The sequence below is a fragment of the Pan paniscus genome, chromosome 5 (assembly GCF_029289425.2).
Source record: "Pan paniscus chromosome 5, NHGRI_mPanPan1-v2.0_pri, whole genome shotgun sequence".
Lineage (NCBI taxonomy): Eukaryota > Metazoa > Chordata > Mammalia > Primates > Hominidae > Pan > Pan paniscus.
The window spans coordinates 41,516,297-41,537,692 of record NC_073254.2 but is presented as its reverse complement, the minus strand read 5'-3'; the positions used below and the strand labels follow the sequence as shown (position 1 = coordinate 41,537,692).

Here is a 21,396-nt window from a genome sequence, read left to right as displayed (position 1 = left end):
TTTCTCTCATTCTGTAGGTTGTCTGTTCACTCTGTTGATAGTTTCTTTTGCTGTGCAGAAGCTTCAAGAAGAAAGGAATCCGATTGGTTCTGTGTCTGTCTCTTTTGATATTCTCAGACTTATGTAGTCATCCATATAGAAAGATGATTAGGAAAATAGGACAAGAATAGCAGAAATCTACATAAAAATGTAGGAAATTAAAATTAGTTACCAGCATACAAAAAACTACTATATGTTATAATTACATACTATAACTTACCCCTCCTTGCCAAATATTCTCTCTCTTTTGACTTCAAAATCATGGCTTATATGTACTTTCTGTATTTCCCAGATGCAAATATAATTAATTGACTTTATTTATCTAGGAAATGTTACTGATATCTTAATTGTAGTCATTGGCTTGAGTGACGGGTTTTGGTAATTCAACTACTATTACTTGAAAGTAGTAGATTTCCTAGGATACTGTTATAAAATCTTTTTAACCTCTTTTCTGATTTCAGGAGTAATTAGTAATTGTGGTTTACTGGGAAATTCAATGAATAGGGTGTTAAAGGAAGCAATTCATTAATAATTTATCTAATCTATTGGGAGACTGAGGCGGGTGGATCACCTGAGTTCAGGAGTTCGAGACCAGCCTGGCCAACATGGCAAAACTCCATCTCTACTAAAAATACAAAAATTCGCCGGGCATGGTGGTGCATTCCTGTATTCCCAGGTACTCGGAAGGCTGAGGCAGGAGAATCACCTGAACTCCAGAGGTGGAGGTTGCAGTGAGTCAGGATCGCAGCACTACACTCCAGCCTGGGTGACAGAGTGAGACTCCATCTCAAAAAAAAAATTAAAAAATTAAATTTAAAAAAAGCGGGCCGGGCGCATTGGTTCAGGGCCGGGCACGGTGGCTCAAGCCTGTAATCCCAGCACTTTGGGAGGCCGAGGCAGGTGGATCACGAGGTCAGGAGATCAAGACCATCCTGGCTAATGTGGTGAAACCCCGTCTCTACTAACAATACAAAAATTAGCTGGATGTGGTGGCAGGTGCCTGTAATCCCAGCTATTCCAGAGGCTGAGGCAGGAGAATCACTTGAACATGGGAGGCAGAGGTTTCAGTGAGTCCAGATCATGCCACTGCACTCCAGCCTGGGCGACAGAGCGAGATTCTATCTTAAAAAAAAAAAAAAAAAAAAGCAACAGAAGCAAATGAGAGTGCCTGGGAGTGGTCATTGTGGGGTATTCCCGTTTGTGTGACCCAGGTCATGTCCCTCCCTAAGCCCTGGTCTCTCTTGCCTCCTGCAGGGCTGGTGAATTACCAGATCTCCGTCAAGTGCAGTAACCAGTTCAAGTTGGAAGTGTGTCTTTTGAATGCAGAAAACAAAGTCGTGGACAACCAGGCTGGGACCCAGGGCCAGCTGAAGGTGCTGGGTGCCAACCTCTGGTGGCCGTACCTGATGCACGAACACCCCACCTACCTGTACTCGTGGGAGGTAATGGTGGTTTGGGACTTGCTTAAGGGAGGTCTTTTGCCCCCATCTGGTAGCCCTGGCTTCAGCAGGAGCCCAGGGCAGGTGAACGGGCAGGTGTGGTCCTCTGAGCTTTCTGATGTTTCCCACCCTTGGTGGGAGGCCCAGATTTTTTATTTATTTATTTATTTATTTATTTATTTATTTATTTGTGATGGTCTCACTCTGTCACCCAGGCTGGAATGCAATGGCCTGATCACAGCTCACTGCAGCTTTGAGCTGCAATCCTCCTACCTTGGCCTCCTGAGTAGCTGGGACTACAGGCACATGCCACCATGCCTGGCTAATTAAAAAAATTTTTTTTGTAGGCCGGGCATGGTGGCTCACGCCTGTAATCCCAGCACTTCGGGAGGCTGACGCGGGCGGATCACTTTAGGCCAGGAGTTGGAGACCAGCCTGGCCAACATGGTGAAACCCCGTCTCTACTAAAATATGAAAATTTGCAGGGCATGATGGTGCACGTCTGTTATCCCAGCTACTCGGGAGGCTGAGGCAGGGGAATTGCTTGAACCCAGGAGGCAGGGGCTGCGGTGAATTGAGATCATGCCACTGCACTCTATCCTGGGTGACAGAGTGAGACTGTCTCAAAAAAAAAATCCTTTTTGTAGAGTTGGGGTCTTACTCTGTTGCCCAGGCTGGTCTTGAACTCCTGGACTCAGGTGATCCTCCTGCCTTAGCCTCCCAAAGTGTGGGGATTCCAGGCATGAGCCACCTCGTCTGGTCAAGGAGAAGGCCTGATTTTGAAGGGCAGGTCCCAGGGTCAGCCAGTGAAGGGCAGAGCCTCTGATTGCTGCTTCTCTGCAGGCCCAGAGGCGACTGCTGGGGTGCATGCACAAGGGGTCTTCCTGCTGTAGGGCAGGCCAGATGGGGCTCAGGCTGTCGGGGCGCTCACACCTGGCGCTTTGGCTGTCATAGGTGCGGCTGACTGCACAGAAGTCACTGGGGCCTTTGACTTCTACACACTCCCTATGGGGCTCCGCACTGTGCCCGTCACCGAGAGCCAGTGGGTGAGAGCCAGTTTCATTTGTGGTAGAGGCAGCAGAGGTTGTAGAAATGCTCCTTGAGGCAGATGCCACACCCCAGTTTCATGGAGTGATTTGGGCTGAGCCGAGTCTGCAGCAGGCAGAAGGCTCTGAGATGTTGTCCTAGCCTGGGCAAAGGACAATTCAGAGCTCGGGGGAATAGGGGTGTGCTCAGCACGACTGGGTGGACAGGCCCTTTGTTGTGAATCGTACAGGCTTCCAGGAGCGGGTGCCTGAGGCTTCCAGACAGGCTTTGGGAGGTGGCCAGAGGAGATGCCTGTTTCTGGGGCAGGAAATGGAGGGAGCGCCCAGGCTGGAGAGGTTCAGCCAGGCTGTCACAAGGCTTTGAAGCTTCCCATCTGAGAGCCTGGCTATTGGAGAGTGTGGGTTTGGAACTTGAGGCTAGGAGGTTCTGTTCTGTCCTGTGCCAGCCACAGCCTTCGGATGGGCAGAGCAATGATGGGGGGAAGATGTAGAAGAAAAGAACTGAGGAAAGAAGAAGAAAACCAGCTTCAACAACAGTCTAGGCTGGATGCAGTGGGTCACGCCTGTAATCCCAGCAGTTTGGGAGGCTGAGGTGGGTGGATCACCTGAGGTCAGGAGTTCGAGACCAGCCTGGTCAACAGGTAGTGAATCCTGTCTCTACTAAAAATACAAAAATTAGCTGGGCATGGTGGTGGACGTCTGTAATCCCAGCTACTAGGTAGGCTGAGGCAGGAGAATCGCCTCAGGTGAACCAGGAGGCAGAGATTGCAGTGAGCTGAGATAATGCCACTGCATTCCAGCCTGGGCTACAGAATGAGACTCTGTATCTCAAAAAAACAAAACAAAACAAAAACACAACAGTCTGTTCTGTGGAGGCCTTGGGCAGATGCTGGGAGCTCTGAGCACGGACTGGTCCCTCTGTTGGGAGCCTCTTCCCTTCATCCCTCCTGGTTAACTTGACTCAGCATGAAGGCCATTTCTTCTAAGAGCCTGTCCCTGACTCTCCAATCCGGGATGTGTCTGTTGTCTCATAGAGTGCCCAATTCCTGCCACCACTTGTCATTTCCATTCGCAACATTTCTTTCATTGTTTGTTTTTCAGAGTCAGGGTCTCACTCTGTTGCCCAGGCTGGAGTGCAGTGGTGCAGTCATAGCTCGTTGCCATCTCGACCTCCTGGTCTTAAGCGATCCTCCCCACTCAGCCTCCCAAATAGCTGGGACCACAGACGTGCGCTGCCTTGCCAGGCTACATTTTAATATTTTTTTTCCCCACGAGTCAGAGTCTTGCTCTGTCGCCCAGGCTGGAGAGCAGTGTTGGCGATCTTGGCTCACTGCATCCTCTACCTCCTGGGTTCAAACAGTTCTCCTGCCTCACCCTCCCGAGTAGCTGGGATTACAGGCTCACGCCACCATGCCCAGCTAGTTTTCTTCTTTATTTTTTGTTGAGATGGGGTTTCACCATGTTGGCCAGGCTGGTCTCGAACTCTTGACCTCGTGATCCACCTGCCTTGGCCTCCCAAAGTGCTCACAGGCTTGAGCCACCATGCCCGGCCCTAATTTTTAAATTTGTTGTAGAAACAAGGTCTTGCTATGTTGCCCAGGCTGGTCTCAAGCACCTGGTCTCAAGTAAGCCTCCCAAAGTGCTGGGGTTCTAGGCGTGAGCCACCTCGCCTGGCACTTGCACCATTTTTCTGTGCATGCATCTCCACTCCCACTGCCCAGGACCTGTGGACTTAGATTTGAGTCATTACTGAGCACCTAGCACCCAGCCCCGTGCCTACCTCCCACCTCGCACTACCTGTTTGCTTGATGCATTAATAAATATTCCACCTGAATCCACAGCCCATTCACTCCTGTGTTCAAGAGTTATTTCAGGAAGCGAACCTCATTTTTGGCAGTGTTCAGTCCAGTGACCTCAGCTCTGTGTACCTGGCAGGGTGGCTACGCCTCTGGGGGAATTGGATTCAGGGGTGGGGGAGAAAGAGTGATGTTAGAGAGCTTGGTCTAGGACTAGAGGAACGTGCCCTTATGTAAAACACATCTCAAGTTAGGGAAGAAAGCAGCGGCTCTGTGCTTTGTTGTTTTTTTTTTCTTTTCTTTCTTTTTGTTTGTTTGTTTGTTTGTTTTGGGGCAGGGTCTTGCTCTGTGGCCCAGGCTGGAGTGCAGTAGCGTGATTTCGGCTCACTGCAACCTCCACCTCCCGGGTTCAAGCAATTCTTGTGCCTCAGCCTCCCGAGTAGCTGGAGTTACAGATGCGTGCCACTATGCCTGGCTAATTTTTGTATATTTAGTAGAAATGGGGTTTTGCCATGTTGGCCAGGCTGTTCTTGAACTCCTGACCTCAGTGATCTGCCTGCCTCAGCCTCCTGAAGTGCTGGGATTACAGATGTGAGCCATCATGCCTGGCCCCCAGTTGTGTTCTGTCAGGGGAAGATGGGACAGAGAGGATGGGAGGGTGTCTGAGCCTTTCCCGGACTGACGGAACCTGTGTCTTCTCTCTTTTGTGGACAGGATGGTGATTGCTCACACCAAAGCCTTGGACCCCTCCCAGCCTGTGACCTTTGTGACCAACTCCACCTACGCAGCAGACAAGGGGGTGAGCCTGGGGGTCCCCACCCCATTTCTCCCTGCCTTTGCCTGGGCTTGTCCTGTAGCCTGCTCATGGGAACAGCTGGAAAGAACCATGTGCTGCCAGTCTGAGCTTTTTATTTTGTTTTACTTAGAAAGATAGAGACAGGGTCTTGCCATGTTGCCCAGGCTGGTCTCGAACTCCTGGGCTCAAGTGATCCTCCTGCCTCGGCCTTCCAAAGGGCTGGGGTTACAGGCGTGTGCCACCGCACTCAGCCACAGCCAGTCTGTTTTCAAAGATGGTCTTTGGGTTAATGACAATTCTCTCTCTGCTTACTCTCCAGGCAGTGTGGCTTTCTGAATCCAAGGAGGCTGGGCATAGGAAGATGGGATTTATTTGCTCAGTTTGGACTCAGCATTTTTTGTACTCGATTTAATAGACTCATAAAATGTCAAAGGTTTAAGTGAGCCTAGAGTTCATCTGGCCCAAACCTGGCTGATCAGAATCTCCAGGGGAAGTTTTATTGAAATGCCAGATCTCTGCATTCTGAGATCCCGATTTAGTAACTCCAGGGTTGGAACCTGAGTTTTTTTTTTTTTTTTTTTTTTTTTTTTTTGTGAAGGCAAGGTCTTACTCTGTTGCTCTGGCTGGAGTGCAGTGGTGTGATCACAGCTCACTGCAGCCTTGAATTCCTGGGCCTAAGCAACCCTCTTGCCTCAGCCTTCCAAGTAGCTGGGACTCCGGGTATACACCACTGTGCCCGGCTAATTTTAAATGTTTTTGTAGAGATGGGATCTCACTATGTTGCCCAGGCCAGTCTCAAACTCTTGAGCTCAAGTGATCCTCCTGCCTTAGCCTCCTAAAGTGCTGGGATTACAGGCATGAGCCACCGTGCCTGGCTGATACTAGCATTCTTTTTTTTTTTTAAAGATAGAGTCTTGCTCTGTTGCCCAGGCTGGAGTGCAGTGGCACAGTCTCAGCTCACTGCAACCTCCGCCTCCCAGGTTCAAGCAATTCTCCTGCCTCAGCCTCCCAGGTAGCCGGGATAACAGGCACATGCCACCACGCCTGCGCTTGATCGTGGAAGGCAGAGGTTGCACTATTGTGCCACTCCATTCTAGCCTGGGCAACAGAGCGAGACTCTGTCTTCCAAACAAAGCGAAAAAAGATTATCTGCGAGAATGAGTGCATTGGCCCCTTGGGTGGGAGCGCTTCTCCAGGGCAAGGTGAGGGGATGCCCAGTGCTGGGAGTGCTGCCTGGAGAGGAATCAGTTCCAGTGGCGGGGGCCCTGGGTTTTGGCTGAGGACTGCGTGTTGGCAGCTGCTCTGCCTCTCACAGCCCTTCCCAGCTGCACACGTCATGAGCGTCAGTGTGCAATCACAGGCCTGCCTCCTTTGGGCCACTTTGTGACCATGTTTTATGCTGGTGGGGCAGGGTAATTTCAGGATCTAAATTGGTGCAGTTGGATGTTCTCAGCCCCGAGAGGCAGCTCTTCCCGTTCTAGGCTTTTTGTTTTGTTTTGTAGAAATGGAGTCCTACGATGTTGCCCAGGCTGGTCTCAAACTCCTGGGCTCAAGTGATCCTCCCACCTTGGCCTCCCAATGTGCTGGGATTACAGGCATGAGCCACTGTGCCGTGCTAATTTTCTTGATACTATTTTTTGTAGAGCTGGGGTCTTGCTGTGTTGCCCAGGCTGGTCTCGAACTCCTGGCCACAAGCCACCCTCCTGCCTCAGCCTCCCGGAATGCTGGGATTACATCCCCTTCTTACCTTCTCTGTCAGAGGAGCCCCCACAGCATGTGAGTACTGAGTCATGCGGTCTTGTGGTTGCTGAACGGGCTCTGCTGCTCTGGTCCTAGGCTCTGTATGTGGATGTGATCCGTGTGAACAGCTACTACTCTTGGTATCGCAACTACGGGCACCTGGAGTTGATTCAGCTGCAGCTGGCCACCCAGTTTGAGAATTGGTGTAAGACATCACAATCCCATTATTCAGAGCACATATGGAGTGGAAACGCTTGTAGGGTTTCACCAGGTAAGCGGTGTTGAACTTTCTGCTTGTGTATTCTCTCTGGGCAGAGATGCCACTTGCCTCCCCCACCCTGCCCTGCGCCCACTGCAGTGCTCCCCTTGCTTCAGCTTTGGGCTCACCTCCCGCTACCCTGTCCACGTTCCCTTCTCACCAGCAGCCAGGCCTCTGACCCACTCGCTTGGTCCTCAAAGGTGGACTCCTTACTGGCCTTGTTTCCAGACAGCCTCCTATCACCCGTGCCCAAGTGGTCTTTCTAACAAATCCAATTTTTTGTGTGTTTTTGAGACTGCCTCTCTCTCTGTCACCCAAGCTGGAGTGCGGTAGTGCGATCACTGCTCACTACAGCCTTAACCTCCTGGGCCCAAGCGATCTTCCCACCTCAGCCTCCTGAGTAGGTGGGACCATAGGCACAGGCCAACATGCCTGGCTAATTTTTTTTTACTTTTGTAGAGATGGGGCCTTGTTGTGTTCCCTGGGCTGGTCTTGAATTCCTGGGATCAAGTGATCCTCCTGCCTCAGGCTCACAAAGCGCTGGGATTACAGGTGTGAGCCACTGTGCCTGGCCACAAATCAAAATTTTTGAGTCCTATCATTGGCTCCCCCAGGCCCATAGGACAAAGTCCTAACCCCTAGTCAGGACACTCAGTGTCCTCTGCTCTCTCTCCTGGGTTTTCATCCTCTTCTCTTCTCACTCCTGGCCACTGATCTGTTTCCACTGCCCTCATTTGCTCTCCTGCTCTTGCTTGAGCTATTCTTTCTGCCTGGAATGCCCATGTTGGCACCATAATCACCAACTAAAAGATCCTTTTCTTTTTATTTTTTTTAGAGATAGGGTCTTGCTATGTTGCCCAGGCTGGTCTCAAACTCCTGGACTCAATTGACCTTTTTGCCTTGGCCTCCCAAAGTGCTGGGATTAACAGGTGCGATCCACTGTGCTAGCCTTTTTTTTATTTTTAATTTTTTTCCTGACAGGGTCTTGTTCTGTTGCCCAGGCTGGAGTGTGGTGGTGTCATCATAGCTCACTGCAGCCTCGAACTCCTGGGCTGAAGCGATTCCCCTGCCTCAGCCTCCTGAGTAGCTGGGACTACAGGCGTGCACCACCATGTGCAGCCTAGTTTTAAAATATTTTGTAGAGATGCAGTCTCGCTATGAGGCTGGTCTTCACCTCCTGTCTTGGACTCCCAAAGTACTGGGAATACAGGCATGAGTCACGACACGTGGCTGAAAAGATTCCTATTTGACGTCTGAGTCTCCTCATAGCTGTCCCCTCTGTGGGGAGGTTTACCCCGCCTGCCCCAGGCAGAGGGAACCTTCCCCATGTTCTGCCCTGTTGCAGCTGGAACCTGGCTCTCCCAACATTCTCGCTAGGCACCGTTGTTATTTCTTTGGCTCTCTCTTTGATCGGACTGTGGGCTCAGGAGACAGGAGTCCTATTTATTGTTGTTTCCCAGGTACTCTGCAATAGCTGACACAGCACATGCTAAATAATACCTATTGAGGGCATGGGTGAGATCTTAGAGCCATGTTTAATCACTCACTTTGTCTTTTTTTTTTTCTTTTTTTTTTTTTTTTTGAGTTGGAGTCTCACTCTGTCACCCAGGCTGAAGTGCAATGGTGTGATCTCAGCTCACTGCAACCTCCACGTCCTGGGCTCAAGCGATTGTCCTGCCTCAACCTCCCAAGTAGCTGGGATTACAGGCACCCGCCACCATGCCCAGCTAATTTTTGTATTTTTGTAGAGGTGGGGTTTTGCCATGTTGGCCAGGTTGGTCTCGAGCTCCTGACGTCAAGTGATTTGCCTGCTTCGGCGTCCCAAAATCCTGGGATTACAGGCCTGAGCCACCATGCCTGGCCTGGCCTCATTTGTTTATCCATCTCATTTTTTGTCCTTCTCACCAAAGTTATGTTGCTTTGTCTTGTGGGTTTTTTTTTCATGTGGATTCCTGAACCCCATCCAGCCCCTTGTCCCCTCCCCAGCCAGCTCACAGTCTTTTGTCATAGCTCCTGGGACTCCCGTTGACACACAGGGAACAGCCACCCACAGTGGACTGCACTGTTCTGTTTGCACCCTTAAATTTATCGTGCTTACAGAATGACACTTCTGCAAACTAGTCAAGTAGGAGGAAATGGTTTGTGGATATGCACCCTTGTTCATTCTCTTTGAAAAGGTAACCAGCTCTGAATTCTTTCTCCTTTGAGGAGGAGTTTCACTTGTCGCCCAGGCTGGAGTGTAGTGGTGCAATCTTGACTCACTGCTACCTCCGCCTCCCAGGTTCAAGCAATTCTCCTGCATCAGCCTCCCAAGTAGCTTGGATTACAGGCATGCACCACCATGCTCACCTAATTTTTTTTTTTTTTTTTTTTTTTAGTAGAGATGAGGTTTCACCATGTTGGTCAGGCTGGTCTTGAACTTTTGACCTCAAGCGATCCACCTGCCTTGGCCTCCCAAAGTGCTGGAATTACAGGCATGAGCCACCATGCCCAGCCCCAGTTCTGAATTCTTAAGAAACTCGAGAGGGTCTAGGTGAGCATTGATAGAACCTCTGCAGTGCTGGGTGTGGTGGCTCACACCTGGAATGCTAGCCCTTTGGGAGACCGAGGTCAGAAGATCTCTTGAGCCCAGGAGTTTGAGACCAGTCTGCACAACATGGACCCCATCTCTACAAAATATTTAAGGTGAGTTGTGGCTGGGTGCAGTGGCTGACGCCTGTAATCCCAGCACTTTGGGAGGCTGAGGTGGGTGGATCACGAGGCCAAGAGTTCAAGTCCAGCCTGAGCAACATGGTGAAACCCCGTCTCTACTAAGAAAACACAGAAATTAGCTGGGTGTGGTGGCATGCACCTGTAATCCCAGCTACTCAGGAGGCTAAAGCAGGAGAATCGCTTGAACTGGGGAGGTGGAGGTTGCAGTGAGCCGAGATTGTGCCACTGCACTCCAGCCTGGGTGACAGAGCAAGACTCCGTCTCAAAAAAAAAAAAAAAAAAAAAAATAGTTGGGTATGGTCGTGCTTGCCTCCAGTCCCAGCTACTTGGGAGGCTGAGGTAGGAGGACTGTTTGAGCCCAGTAGGTCAAGGCTGCAGTCTGCCATAATTGCACCACTGTACTCCCACCTGGGTGACAGAGTGAGACCTTGTTTCAAAAAAGAACCTTTGCAATGATGGAAATGCCCCATGTCTGCACTGTCTGAAATGGTAGCCACTAGCTACATGTGGCTATTGAGGTCTTGATGTATGACTAGGATAACTGAATTTATTTGGTTTAATTAAAAAAAATTTTTTTTTGAGACAGCCTCACTCTGTTGCCCAGGCTGGAGTGCAGTGGCGTAATCACAGCTCACTGCTCAACCTCCTGGGCTCAAGTGATCCTTCCTCTTCGGCCCCCCAAGTAGCTGGAGCCACAGGCATGCGCCACTACACCTAGCAAATATTTAGCCTTTTTATAGAGACTGGGTTTCACTGTGTTGCCTAGGCTGATCTTGAACTCCTGAGCTCAAGTGGTCCTCCTGCCTCGACCTCCCAAAGTGCTGGGATTACAGACCTGAGCTACCATGCCCAGCCTGGTTTAGTTTAATTTCATTTTACATTCATTCATTCATTCATTCATTCATGAGATAGGGTCTTGTTCTGTCACCCAGGCTGGAGTGTAGTGGTGCAAACACAGCTCACCACAGCTTTGACCTCCGGGACTGAAGCAGTCCTCCCACCTCAGCCTCCCAAGTAGCTGGGACCACAGGTGTGTGCCTCCATGCTTGGCTAACTTTTGTACTTTTTGTAGGCTAGTCTTGAACTCCTAGGCTCAAGCAGTCCTCCCACCTCGGTCTCCCAAAGTGCTTGGATGACAGACATGAGCCAGCGCGCCTGACCTAAAGACATATTTTTCCTTCTAGTGTAGTTCAGCCTTAAGACTGTATCAGCAGATAGAGATGGAAAAGTAAGAAAAATTGAGTATCAGATTATATTTATAAATAAAGCAGTTACTAATTGATGTTTTTTTTTAAACCTCCTTTTTAATTCTGGGTTACATCATTCCCTGGCTGTCTTTTTTTTTGTATTTTTTTATTATTATACTTTAAGTTTTAGGGTACATGTGCACATTGTGCAGGTTACTTACATACGTATACATGTGACATGCTGGTGTGCTGCACCCACTAACTCGTCATCTAGCATTAGGTATATCTCCCAATGCTATCCCTCCCCCCTCCCCCCACCCCACAACAGTCCCCAGAGTGTGATATTCCCCTTCCTGTGTCCATGTGATCTCATTGTTCAATTCCCACCTATGAGTGAGAATATGCGGTGTTTGGTTTTTTGTTCTTGCGATAGTTTACTGAGAATGATGATTTCCAGTTTCTCCCTGGCTGTCTTTACCCTAGCATCAGTGAGTCCTGCAGTCACTACAGCCCCCAGTGAGGACAGATATTTTGGTCACCATCAAGTGGATCTTTATTTTTATCTAACATTTACAATTCTGCCAGTTCTTACTCTTAATTCTCTTTGCCTTGAATCCCAGGATCCACCTCTGATGTTCAGTGAAGAGTACCAGAGAAGTCTGCTAGAGCAGTACCATCTGGGTCTGGATCAAAAACGCAGAAAATACGTGGTTGGAGAGCTCATCTGGAATTTTGCCGATTTCATGACTAACCAGTGTAAGTGGCAGTTTAGCGCATGGGATAATGTACCCGTCCTCATTTTTTCAGGTTGCCTTGCCCATTCTGGACATTTTGGCTGTAAGAATATTGGAAACAAAGGGGGAAAGCTGGTTTAATCCATGTAGGTTGCGTTGAGAATTTCCTAGGAAAAGTAAGTTGTGCTTAGGCAGTAGGAAAGCAGTCAGGCCCCCGCTTCCCACATACGGTCAAAAAGCAAACATGAGAGTCTGCTATAGTGAGATGGAAATGGCTAGCTTGCCTTTTTCTTGTCTATTTCATAGCCAAGGAGGAAGGAAAAACTGGACCTCATTATGGATTTACTTTTGGGATACACTCATTATTCCAGAGGAGGGTAAAAGGCTGAGAAGCTTAAGGTATTTCAGTCTGTTTTATGTTACTCATTTGCGAAAAGCAGGCTCATCGAATACAGGTGAGTTTCAACGTGTCTTGAATATGGCAGCATTTAAAAGTCTTCAGACCAGGCATGGTGGCTCATGCCTGTCATCCCAGCACTTTGGGAGGCCAAAGTGGGAGGATTGCTTGAGGCCAGGAGTTCGAGACCAGCCTGTTCAGCATAGCAGGACCCCCATCTCTACAAAAACTAAACAGATTAGCTAGGTGTGGTGGTGTGTGCCTGTAGTCCTAGCTGCTTGGGAGGCTGAGGCAGGCGGATAGCCTGAGCACAGGAGTTGGAGGCTGCAGTAAGCTGTGATTACACCACTGCACTTGAGCCTGGGCAACAGAGTGAGACCTGTCTTTAAAAAAAAAAAAAAAGGAGCTGGGCACGGTGGCTCATGCCTGTAATCCCAGCACTTTGGGAGGCCGAGGCAGGCAGATCATGAGGTCAGGAGATCGAGACCATCCCGGCTAACAGTGAAACCCTGTCTCTACTGAAAATACAAAAAAAATCAGCCAGGTGTGGTGGCGGGCGCCTGTAGTCCCAGCTGCTCGGGAGGCTGAGGCAGGAGAATGGCGTGAACCCAGGAGTTGGAGCTTGCAGTGAGCCGAGATTGTGCCACTGCACTCCAGCCTGGGCGACAGTGAGACTGCTTCTCAAAAAAAAAAAAAAAAAAAAAAAAGAAAGGGTCTTCAAAGACAATAAGATCTGTGCTCTCACGTACGGTGGATGAGGGGCTGCCAAGTTAGCAATGAATGTTTCCCATTTCTTCTTAGTTTATGGACTTTCCATAAACTCAGGATGGCAGTTTGGTTGGTTGGAGAACGATATGGTGATGGCGGGAGTTACAATACATTACTTATAGGGGAAGATAGGCTTTTGAAAGGTTAAAGCTTAAAAGTGAGAATGGAAAAGGGATGAATGAATGAACATGATGAGGTGAGAGGGAAGAGGTAAAGGGAAAAGGAGAACAAGAAACTCTTCTCTGCGTGGCACCTGGGATGAATGGTTTCTGGGGACATCCCTGATGGCAGTTTTGTGGAGAGGTGCAAAGCTTTATGTGGTAAGAAATGAGCTGTAGGCTCAGTGCAGTGGCTCACGCCTGTAATCCCAGCACTTTGGGAGGCCGAGGTGGGTGAAAAGAAAAAATGGGCCGGGCGCAGTGGCTCACGCCTGTAATCCCAGCACTTTGGGAGGCCGAGATGGGCGGATCATGAGGTCAGGAGTTCGAGAGTAGCCTGGCCAACATGGTGAAACCGTGTCTCTACAAAAAAATAGAAAAAAAATCCCTGCATGGTGGTGAGTACCTGTTGTCCCAGTTACTCAGGAGGCTGAGGCATGAGAATCGCTTAAACCTTGGAGGCGGAGGCTGCAGTGAGCTGAGATGGTGCCACTGCACTCCAGCCTCGGTGACAGAGCTGGGTGGTGGCTCAAGATATGTTTTGTAAACCTGAAGATTTGAGATCATATAAGCCAAATCGAAACTTAATTGGCATTCCTAACTTTTGGTTCTAGAGACTCCATGATCAACTAAGAGCCACCAAACATTTCCCATGTAGACTATTTTGACCATGCTGACTCTACTGACACTTTGGTTACTGTATTCACTTTATCTCTAGAAATTAATTCTTACTAATGGATGTCTGTCACTGTAAGATCCTTCTATCCTCTGAAATAAGGAGAACATTTTAACTTCAGTAGTTTAAACTAGTGTCCTAAACTATAGCATTCAAAATGAGATAATATGCTAAAGTAATACACAAACCGAAAATCCCAGTGGCTAACACAAAAAGTTTTTCTTACTCATTTTACTCATTCTTACTCATTTTACATATCCATACAATAGAAGTATATGTCTTTTGAATAGCTTTTATTTTATACTAATTATTTTATAATACATTCACTTCAAATTTTGGTTTAAAGTGTTTGTCATAGATATAGATAAAATAAAACAAATGGGAAATTGATTTTATGGTCTTGAATGAGATGATTATATTAATCTAGCAAATGAGTTAAATCAACAACAGAATTTTGAAAAATATGTAGTGGGTAATAGCTAATAATAATGTTTTTATGTCTAACTGATTTTATAACATTCAACCAAGTTTGTTTTTGTTAGGCCTGATAATATCAGAAGTAGTATATTTGTAATTTCAGTGTTTATTACTAATATTATACATCCCTCAATTGGCATAATTATAATATTTTAACTAAAATATACGTGAAATTATACATTCTAGGCACTGTGCTGGGCTTCTGGCAAAATTATAAATTTGCTTTATTAAATTCATACATGCGGAAATCTAATATAAATTTTATACATATATTTTTTACCATAAGAGTGTATAGTATTTCTTAGGGAATTTCAATGAACCTGGAAAATCTTATATACTTTAGTGAAACTGTAAGTTACTACACTTGGAGAAAAAAATTATTGATATTTTCATAGTGCAAAAGTATACATATGTGCTAGTCTCAGCACCTAGATTAAAAGTCCACCCTTGAACCTAAAATAAAAGTTAAAATATTTTTAAAAAGAATCTATCCTACAGAAGTAAAGGCATATATGTGATCCTCGATATACAAGAATGCTTTCACAGTATTGTTTATGATGGCAAAATAAACCGGAATTAAACATGAGTTTCTTCAACAGGTAATTGGTAGAATAGTTTTTGTATCCTTATAATGGAAAAATTTTAAGATATTAAAAGATAAGTTAGTTTGCATGTATTTACCTGAAGCTATGTCTGCACCTATATGCAAAATAGGAGTTTGCAAAATAATATACATGATATCATTCACTTCATACAGAGTATTGGTTAACACGTTAAAGAATTTTCTGTGTGGGACCAAGTTAAGGAATTTACATGCATTGGCTGATTTAATTCTCACATAAATCAGCTGATAGAGCAGTTTTATCATTCTCATTGCATCCCTGAATCTTAGGTGCATAGAGGTTCAATAAATTGCCTGGAGTTACACAGGGAAAGAATAAAGTTACTCAATTATTAGGATTTTCAGAACTTCAGAATAAAGAAAGCATGTTTAGTTCCCCCCGCCCCCCCTCCCAACCCCGGGTACATGGCTGTTTTCCCTGGTTTCAGTTAACCAGCATTCAACTGAGGTCTAAAAATAGGTGAGTGTATAACAACAAGATATTTTGAGAGAGAGTAAGAGACCACATTCATCTACTTTTATTACAGTACATTATAAATGTTCTATTTTATCATTTTTATTGTTGTTACTTACTATGCCTAATTTATAAATTAAACTTTACCATAGCTATGTATGTATAGAAAAAAAATACATAGTACAGTATATATAGGATTTGAACTACCTACAGTTTCAGGCAACCACTGGGGGTCTTGGAAGGTATCCTCTATGGATAAGATTGATTACTATATTTCCTAAGTTTCATAATGGCATTCTTTTGGAATAGATTAAATGTCATGCATGGGCTTTGAGCTTATTAATTTTATTATAACATTTGACAACATCTCATGAAATTCTGATGCACACATAGAAAATATCAAACCAGATGGAAGTATTATGTGCTATATTCTTCGTTGAATAAATATACCCACAATGATTAATCAATGGGTACGTTTATGGGTAGTTTGAAAGGAAAAATAATATACTTCTGGGTTCTATTACTGGCACTATTGTGAATACAAATGTTATCAATCATGTAACTATTAGGCTGCTCACAAATACTTTAGTTTTTCTCATACTATACAAATAATAAGATGGCAGTATTTCATCCTGCTTGAAGGTAAATGAAACCACTTTACTTGTTTTGACCAATGTCATTTGAATAGAAGGAATTTTTACAAGGCCTTTCCATGGTCCCTTATGAGCTGTATTAGCATGAGTTGTGACAGAGTTTTTATCAGCTGTCTTCCTAAATGACTAAGTCTCCTTGTAAACTTATTATAGAGACTGAATTGGTTTTAGATGTGAAAGTTATTTATTACTGCAGTATAGTATAGGTCATCTTAACTGATACACATAACAAAATGGAATGTTTGGTTTAGAAATATACAGATGTCCCTACCAGGGGAAATTAGACAATTGACTTAATAATAAAACTAGTATTTAATTTCAGGAATTCAGAATTTATAGTATATAATATATTTATGTATATATATTATACTGTAGATATATTCACAAAGTTAATTTTTGATTAATAACTTACAGAAAGCTCTGCACTTGAGATTTATAAACTTGCTGAAAAAAATTCAGTAAGAAAACTCTATTTTAGTATATGCTTAATGAAAATATCTTGGTGGAAACCCTAAACTCTAAAACTACCCTGTGGTATTCAGAATGAGTCAAGCAAAACCCATAATAAATGACTTTATAGGTAGCTTTTGGATACAGCTCTAGGTTTAAAATTTGAGAATAAGGTTCGCAGATTCTATTCTTTACAAAGGAAGGGCTGTCACAGCAGTGTGTGCCTGGAACCCGTTTTAAATAAAGGAAAAATTGAAGAGCTGGCATTTTAACCATCATATGTCTAATACATAATGATGCTTCATAAGTTATTGAGACCTCCCTCGATCTCTGGGATAGTTGGAGCAATGGCTGAATATAAACTATCAGAAAAATTGAATCTGTAATTCTGTCAATAAGTGAGAAAATATTCTAAGATTCTTTAAATTTTAATTCTGGGTTTTTGAGCACATTGATATGTAAAATATAACAAAATAAGGTGGACACTGTTTAACTGCAGTTGGTATCAATTCTTATGTACTGAATTTAAGGAGAGAGATGTTATCACCGTAGGATATTATACCAGCTAATGACTGCATACCATTAATATATTTTCTGAAGTTTGAATTTTCAGTTAATGCACTTTCAATGATATTAAAGAGCACTTTATTAACAGCTATTTGAAGGGTAATTTATATACAGAGAACTGCACATATTTAACTTGTATACTTTAATGAGTTTAAACATCTGCAAACACCCCCGATACTGTCACCACACTCACTTGGATATGATTCACATAAACATATCCAAGACCCCCTGAAATTTATTTTAAACCCCTTATGTGTGTATGTATGTGGTGAGAAGACTGAATTTGAGACCCAGCCTCAACAAATTTTGACATGCACAATATTATAGTATAAACTATTGGCACTATATTGAAGAGCCGCTCTCTAAAATGTATTTATCTTGCACAACAAAGTTCATATTCCTTGAAAAACTTCCCATTACCCCACAACAGAGCCTTTGGAAACTACTGTGGTCTTCTCTGCCTCTGTGAGTTTGACTATTACAGATACCTTATATAAGTGGAATTCTGCAGTATTTGTCCTCTTGTGACTGGCTTATTTCACTTAGCATAAGATCCCTTAGTTTCATCAATATTGTCACCAATGTCAGGATTTTCTTCTTAAGACTGAAAAATATTCCATTGTATGTATATACCTCAATTTCTTTATCCATTCATCTGCCAATGGGCATAGACATGGGTCATTTCCATATCTTGGCTATTGTGAAAAATGATGCTATAAATGTGGGAGTGCAGATATCTCTACAAGATCCTGATTTTAATTGTTTTGGATATGTATCTAGAAATAAGAGTGCTGGATCGCCTGGTAATTCTATTATTTTTAGCTTTTGGAGGAACCTCCATACTGTTTTCATAGTTGCTGTATCATTGTACATTCTCAATGTACAGTGTGCAGGGGTTCCAAATTCCCTACATCCTCACCATTTATCTTTTGGTTTTTTGAAAATCAACATCCTAACAAGAGTGAGGTAATATCATTTTGATATTACTATTTGCAATGACTTTTTGAATATGACATCAAAAGCACAGGAAACAGAAGCAAAAAATAGGCAAGTTGGACTATATCAAACTAAAAACAAACAAGAAAAACAAAAACCAAGCAAACTTCTACACAGCTAAGGATACAAGCAACAGAATGAAAAGGCAATCTATAAAATGAGAGAAAATATTTGCAATCCATATATCTGATAATGGATTAATTTTTAAAATATATAAGAAATTCCTACAATTTAATAGCAAAACATGCATAATCTGATTTAAAAATGGGCAAAGGATTTGAACAGACATTTCTTCAAAGAAGATATGCAAATGGCCAACAGGTACATTAAAAAATATGCTCAACATCTTTAATTATCAGGGACATGCAGATTAGTAGAACTTTCAAGTAAATAAATAAATAACTCTACTTCACAGACTAACCTATAAAATGCTGAATTTTGTTATGTAAAATGTTACAGAAATAATTTCCTCACAATTGTGTTTATTCGTTTGTGCTACTATTACAAAATATTTACTACCTGGTCATTTATAAAGAACAGAAATTGATTTTTCACAGTTCTGCAGGCTGGAAATCCAAGATGAAGTCACCTGTAGTTCAGTGTCTGCGTCTAAGAGAGCACTTTGTTGCTGCACCCGCCAGAGGGAAGAAATACTGTATCTTCTCATGAAGGAAGGAACTGAAGGTGGGAATAGGGACCAAACTCCCTCTTTCAAGCCTTTTTGTAGTGACATTAATTCATTTATGAGGATGCCACCATCATGACATAATCATTTCCCAAAGGATTTCACCTCCTCCCACTGTTGCACTGGGGATTAATTTTCCAACACATGAATTTTGAGGGACACATTCAAACCATAGCAACTGGTATATAGTAACTAGGTGGCCCGATGGTCTTCATAATAAAGTTATATTTTACTTTAGTATAAAATAAAAGGTCAAGGCTTGTAACTGTCATGAGACTGCTTCATGTATATCTCCCCTAGTGACTATCACAGTTGACTGACAGCTCCTGGGGTTCATCTTTGTATCCATCACTACCTATAGTCCAAAATCCCCACCTCACAGCTGTTGTCAGCCAATGACAAAGCATAGTGAGGTGCTGTTCCTGCTCAATATGGAGGAAAACTTTGGCTTGATAACTCTCCATTGGCCTGCCAAAATATGTTAAGTATTGTGCTACTACTATCTAAAACTCATTTTACCTAACCTTTTTTATTTTCTTTCCTCCTTCATAAGGTTTACAAGTATTGTGGCTGAAGGCTGTGTCTATTCCTGCTTCCTCCACCTCACCTTGCAAAAGTGTTTATCCAAATAAATCCCTCACACATCTAATCCCATTTTGGCAAATTCAGTTTCAGAACTTTGCCTTCACTACTAGTCTCAAGGAAAATATATTAATACACACACACACACATGCATGCACACACACACACATATGTATATATTTCCCAAACTATTATAGGTAAAATATACTCTTATCACGAATAAATCCAAATTGTGAATGCTTAAAATATACTTTACAGAATATTAAAATTTAAAAGCATCACAGGAAAAATATTAATACTGTTTACAGAATTTCAATATGTGAATAATATTTACATTACAGTTTCATATGAACCTTTTACTTCTCTATTTAGTATGCCATCATGTCACTGCAGAGGTATGAAAAGGAGAGCTCTCCTAGTTGTGAAAAAAGAAACATGTTTTATTGGGAGCTAAGTGGAAGGTTGAACATGTGGGAATATCTGGGCATGCACTGAAGTCACCTTTTGCATCTCCCCCATCCACATAGCAAAGTGAATGTGGTTTGTGTCCATTTATGCAGGATACTCTGGAAAACCAAACTGAAGCAAGGTTAACATACATTTTTAAAAGAAAACTAAAGGAAAACAACACATACTTTATTACCTATCAAAGTAACCACTTCATTATATTTTAGTGGAAGCTATTATTTATTATCGAATTATTTGCTTGGGCAGGAGGATACAGGGTTTTTCCATTTGGGTTGTATATGTTCCTCATGAGAAAAGCTGAAGACAAAATCTTACCCTTCTGCCCAAAGTCAATTGAATCAACATGTTTACCTTGCTCCACGGAGCTGCTAACCTACTGGCTGGGTGTTGTGTGGCTTGGCAATGGAGTTCTGCATGACAGGAACAATGGTTTTTAAGTGGACTAATCAGAGCTATTAATGCATATGCAGTGAAGGCAGGAACTTTGCTACATGCAGGGCGTATCATTTTGCTAATAACAATGCCTGGCACAGATTAGCGATTTGTTGAAATAAAACATATTCTGAGAGATATAAGATAGAGAAAGAGAGCAGCATGTAGTAGAAATAGATGTCGAAAGATGAATTAAGATGATGCATTAAGCTTGAAACATGAGGCAGAGAAAGCTGTACATAAGTTGAAGGCTTTGAGTTAAAAGACTATAGGAATTAGATGAGTGGGGGCTATGGAGAACAGAGAGAATTTAGAGTGTGGACAAGTGTTCTATGAGCAGAGACTGGGACTAGCCAAAACGTGATGATGGGCAGCTAGCTTGGAAAGAATGCTTACAACGTGAAAATTATATATTTACAAAAGGCCATTACTTCTGTTAAAGAACAATAGACCCAGTGAAAAGAAAGGAAATTGAAAAATAGAGAAAATGTGGAGAAAACTAGAATCTCTATAGACAGCGTCAATGCAGCATCAATTATATGAACCACTTTTGAGCACAAAGAATTATTGTTTTGACCTTGGAGGCAATTTGGTCTTCATTAGGTTTAGCTATAGGATAGTTGATGTTCATTATTCCCTATAATGCTTGTGATGGCAAAACCTTCACAAATTTATGTGATCTAGGTATGTTTTCAATCCTTACAACCCAAATAACCGATCATAACTCTCACTATGTCATTTGAAAAAAAAATGATCATCAGAAGTGTAATTCAATTAGCAAGTATCAGTAGTGGAGTATAAATTATTATTGGTTAATACTAAGTATGATTGAAAAATCGTAGTAGATGGAAATATGGGAATCTTTATTTTGGATGAATAAACTTTATGCCTAAAACATATGTTTATAAAAAATACTTTGTGAATAAACCCATTGTCTAATATTTAAAAGAGTTGAAGTATGCTATTATAAGACCTTCCTTAATTGATGAAATGATGCAAAGCCAATAATATTGCTCCACTTACTGAAGTATAGAGATGAACAGAAAACTTTTTCTTTATTCCATGTTCTATATAAGTCAAGAACTAGAGCTCAAGATTAAGTTTTTTGTTTTTTGGTTTTTTTCCATTTCCCTGGGAACAGAGCAACAGTCTCTCTGGGTCTAAAACATCCTTTTTTCAGTACATCCCGCAGCATCCTATAGAAATATGTTGCAATCAGTTGCCAAGTCACATCCTAGCTTAATGTCAGCAATTTTCTTTCTG

At 43.5% G+C, this 21,396-nt stretch overlaps 1 pseudogene; it reads left to right on the top strand.

Moving 5' to 3' along the window:
• Nucleotides 1–423: 423 nt before the first annotated feature.
• LOC129397932 (beta-glucuronidase-like) overlaps nucleotides 424–21,396 on the top strand; it is a 62,745-nt pseudogene continuing 41,772 nt past the window's right edge.